We start from the raw sequence: 5055 nt of genomic DNA, 5'->3' as shown, positions 1-5055 counted from the left end.
TAATATCTTCAAAAAAAGATTATTAATTTTTCGTAAATGCATTTATAAATTTGAACCATTTTTTGAAATATAAATAACTTTCATAATGCAGCAACCTAATACTATATTATCTACGCTTTAATTATGAACTTAAAACTATTTATTCACTTAATTACCATTCCAAAATAATAGTTTTTATAAGAAAATGAATACATTTTCGGAAAGTTCTTCGGTCGTAAACTTATATTCTTTTATTGCTTAAATCTCTTTCACAAAGATTCATATTTTAAGCAATTTCTTACTATCGATAAAATTCTAATGATGGTACCGCAATTTCCCATTGTTGTTTGTGCATTTTCATTGGTCGGAAAATCACTTGTTGGATCGAGGTTTTCCTCCTTCATTTCCATATTGTTTTGGTTGTCATAAGCATAAAATTAACAAAAGTCATGAAGGTATTGTTATTCTATAAATATTTTTTCATCTCTAATTTAAAGTTACTTACCTGTACCAACCTGCACTGCTATTATCACGCTTTTAATTCAAAAGTTTAAAACTAAGAGGATTGTAGTTTGTTAATTATTATTACGATGCGACCCTTCACTACATTTTAAGTTAAAGTAATTTAGAAAGGAGGTCTAATCTTATTATCAATTTTACCATTAATATTTTTGCACAAATAATATTAATATACTGTTATAAATTAAAATTAAAGAGATCTGTTAAATGATATAGAACTTAACGACCAGGTACAAGCACAAGGAGATGCAAGCAAAAATAGTATTTTATATTTCCGCCCGTTTGGTAAGCGAAAATATTAAATTACGGTTTTAAATTCCCCGAACTTATTTGAACAAAATAATGTTATAACAATATAGAAGTTATTTTAAAAATTGATTACTTCGAAAAATTACCTCCGTGCACCAATAGATTTGAATATTTATAATACTGATATAAAATAATATTTTGACATGAGAAGTGGAGGCACAAGAGTAAGCAAAAAGAATTCATTTTAGTACATATATGTTAAGTCAACTTTAGTAGAGAAAAAGTTTTTTTCCAAGAAAAAACAATTTCTGCAAAGCAATCGACTAGGTTTATGAGCGGCAGAGAGAAAGGGGCTTAGCCCCCTAGTAGAAAGATATTTTTAAATCCAGCATAGTTTTACATGTAATACCTAGCTGCCTTGTAAACGAAATAGCATCACTTCTCTGTTGGGGGATTATTGCCACAGCTTAGTGTTCATACCTAATAATTTACGTAATACATTGAAATAAGAAATAATTTTTATAAGCGTACTGAATACTTTTAAATTTTCCGATGCGCAATGAAGGTCAACTCAATAACAAATTGATGTTTCAATATTTAAATTTCTGTAACATGATGAAACAAAGCTATGGATTCTAACGAAAACGTGAGCTTAGCAATCAGAAAAATGAAACAGACCACGCATTAAAATTGGAACCTGTCTTGTTCATTTTTCTGCATTCTATAAATAGCTTTAATCAAATATGTATCATAGCTCTTCAATTTGAACAAATGGCTGAGACTGAATTGATGTATGCTAATTCAAACGTGAGAAACTTTACTCATACTTTTCGTTCGTGTCATAAAAATCAAAGAAAAACATTTATTTAATCAACAGTTCTTTTTGCATGAAACGGTTTGTATATAAATATATCGTTTTGAGATAAATTTTAAAATTACAAGAAAACTTGAACAATATCTTATAGATTATTTTCAAGATAAGATAGATAAGGTAAGATTAAGATTATTTTCTGATATTTTGTTTTAAAGAAATGAAATTATAATTATCTTTGTAACTATAGCATTTTTCATAAACTAAGACATTACTTAGTAAACAAGCTAATTATTCATTGACAAATTCCTTATTAATTGATTTACTTAATAACATGGATAAGACATGGTTTTCTAGTAAATAAAACATTAGACAAAGTGATATTTTCAGGCTTCGGTCAATTAACCTTTAACCTGTCTAACTAGCATATTGTAATGTTTCTTGTGGCTTGTTCTAATTTAGTTTTAAGAAATGCTTTGTCAATATGTTTTTGCGCAGATTTTCCTTTTATACGGAATCTTATTATTCGTTCATAGATTATGCACGTAACATAGTAAATTATTAATGAAAGTTACATGTTTTAGGTATTATAAGGAACAAATTATGGTCTTGATGATAATATACTTATAATTTTGCTAATGAAAGTTACTAGTTAAGCATTGAATATGCAAGTTGCACTTATTTACTTGCGAAGTTCAGTGTTTTTATTTGTACTTTCGTATTTAGTTAAGAGAGAAAGCTTTTTTTTAACAGAAATATTTTTCCCGATGTCCACCCAATTGACACTCGTCATTCAGGTATCTGTAGGGCATATTTGTTGGTCACTTTTTCAGAGGCACCATATTAGATGTGCCAACGTCACTCTCACAGTAAGGACAGATAGCACAGATAATAATATAACACCAATGCCTTGTCCGGGATTTAAACCCAGGGCCTTTCTGGTGTGAGACCAGTTCCCCAACAACTACACAGTCCTGTCGGAATTAACAGAAATATTGTAAGAATATTATTTTTTTTCTAAATTTGGTTTTTATTTATTAGATTTTATCGATGCAATGATCGAAATTTCAAATTCTAAAATCTAATTATAATTTTAATACTAAAAAGTATTGTTTTTATCCTCTGTATTGTCAAACCTATAGATGTCAGACGAAAATGAATTAATAATTAATTTCAAATTTAGTCGGCTATTCTCTAATTCTTTAAACTCTTTTAAGTATACTGCATTTTGAAATATTTATTAAATAAACTGTAATAAATAAATATTGTATTATTCTATAAATATCTACAGCATTTGGGAAATTTAGCTTTCCATTATTTGGGTAGTGATCTGTTAGCTTTTTTATCTGAATTATGGTGAATATTATATTGCAATTTCATATTTTTGTGCATGCTCTTTAAATGTTAATGTATGTCCTTTCTTACAATTCTGATACAGAGAAATTCGTTTAAGTACTACATGGTTGCATTACTTTGCTCTATTGCTACGTAATACTATGATATTGAGGGGATTTATCAACTCGTATTTTCCTTAAAAACCTTTTAAGAATTAAGGTTAGCAAATTGACATTTTTAATTTTGTTTAAGTTTTTAGGATATTTCCTTCATTTATAGTACTAATTGCGCTTTTTTTCCAATTTTTCAAAAAAAAATTTTTCGAAGTATTGTGAAGACAAAACTAAAGATCCTCTGAAATTTTGAGAAAAACATAACATTTTAAATTCTTTTGTGGAGCAAATGAATTTTGAAATTGACCATCATTTATGTTCTACTACGTTCATACTAAATATTAAGATAAAAATACTTTCAATGTGTACAGATCAAAATACTACTGTAGTGTGTGCAGTACATACATACTCAGTGTTTACACTCTCTGTATGGTAGGTCAAAAGTAATTCTAATATCTTCAAAAAAAGGCAACTTTCTGAGATAGTTTCGCTCAAAATTCCTTAATACCAGCATTGGACAACAAATTTCTGCGAATGCAAGCTAATGAATAGTACTTAAAATAAATCCATTCGCGGTATATATTTATCTTGTCCCTAACATTTTTATATTTTTTAGTAATAAAAGTATTTTATTTTGTATGGTTTTGGTCACCAATTTGTTTTTTTTATGTCCTAAATGAAGAGATTGGCAAGGAAAAATTTAAGTATAGGAAGAACTAAAAAATGAAAATTTCATACAATAATCTACACATACATCAAGTTTTTTTGTATTGGTAATAAAATAATGTGTTTTTCAAAATAAAAGTGGCAAATGTTTACAACGAAAGTGTTGGGATAGTTTAAAAGAAATTCGCCAATGAAAAGATTGTTCGAAGATGCATACTCTGCTTTTTTTAAAAAACTATTTTGAGCAAAAATATTCATTAACTAAATTTCTTTTTTTTTTGAAATTTTTAAAATTTTTCATTCCAGACATTTTTTTATCATAGAAAAATATATTAGAGTTAAAAATGCTTGAACTCATTCAGAGTGAAGACTGAGTTTTTTAAAGTTAAAAATGTCAATCAGAAATCTGCAGTGAATATCCGCTTCAATAGTACAAATTTTTTGCTACTTAATCAAATAAATTCTTTCATTCTATTATATATCATATTTTTTACAGGATGAAACCATCAGTAAGGACAAGCATGTATATGACTATTTTCTTAGTTCTTGCAATTTCGCAACTTAGCTCAGCAGCGGACTGCTCTACTGATCAGTGTGGAGATAACGGCTATTCAATCCTATGTTATCAAGGCTATAGAGCAGTCTATGAACGGTGCACTTGCTGCATTAAATGTGAACAAGTTTTAGGTAAGTTAATTTCCTTTATGAGTTAGATTCTTAAATTAATTCTAACTTAATTGTAATGTTGACATTATGTCATGATATGAGCTTCTCAAGGTACTTAACACATTAAAAATACATAAATTATACAAAAATATTTACTTTCGGAAAAACTGAGATATCACAAAGGGATAAAAATGTATGTCGTTTATGCAGGAAATATTTTTGGCAATTTTCTTTAAAATGCCTGTAAATCTTTCGTTCTGTTCAACTATACAATGAGAAAACAAACTAGATTTATGAATAGTATATTAGACACCTAAACAAATTTTATTTAATTTCAAAATTAAGCAATTATTGAATTTAATATTAGCTTCAAAACTGAAAATATTATGTTTCTTTCTTAAGTAGTAATTTAAGTTTATTTTGTTTAAAATGTATAGCAAAAATTACTCTTTATTTTTGTCTAATCATGGTTAGTTTGAAGTATTAAACAGCAAAGTTTAAGATGAAAGGTATCAGAATAAAACTTGCATATTTCTTCCTTCTGAAATTAAATTTTAAAAAAATGGAATGCAAAGTTGAAAAAGAATTTAATAATTTTCTGAGCTCATAATAAAGTAAAAATTTGTAAATAACAATATTTTTCACATTTCATGAAATTAGATTTTCCGAAATATCACACACACACGCACGCACATATATATATATATATAATATATA

At 27.2% G+C, this 5055-nt stretch overlaps 1 protein-coding gene and 1 long non-coding RNA gene across 3 annotated transcripts in view; both read left to right on the top strand.

The window, feature by feature from the left end:
- Positions 1–5055, top strand: part of LOC107452389 (zonadhesin-like) — a 547551-nt gene that overhangs the window by 293885 nt on the left and 248611 nt on the right. The gene's annotated exons all lie outside the window — the stretch shown is intronic.
- Positions 1–5055, top strand: part of LOC107448116 (uncharacterized) — a 12327-nt gene that overhangs the window by 5302 nt on the left and 1970 nt on the right. The window contains exons 1-2 of one of the 2 annotated variants that reach the window (XR_006226770.2): positions 1579–1738; positions 4169–4359. This is a non-coding gene — a long non-coding RNA (uncharacterized lncRNA). Of the gene's footprint in view, positions 1–1578; positions 1739–4168; positions 4360–5055 lie in introns of those variants that run through there. The other variant, XR_001584625.3, reaches the window with a different exon arrangement.

This window comes from Parasteatoda tepidariorum, chromosome 4, assembly GCF_043381705.1.
Source record: "Parasteatoda tepidariorum isolate YZ-2023 chromosome 4, CAS_Ptep_4.0, whole genome shotgun sequence".
In the NCBI taxonomy this organism is placed as follows: domain Eukaryota; kingdom Metazoa; phylum Arthropoda; class Arachnida; order Araneae; family Theridiidae; genus Parasteatoda; species Parasteatoda tepidariorum.
Note: the sequence above shows the minus strand (reverse complement) of the source record. Positions and strands in the feature narration are given on the sequence as shown.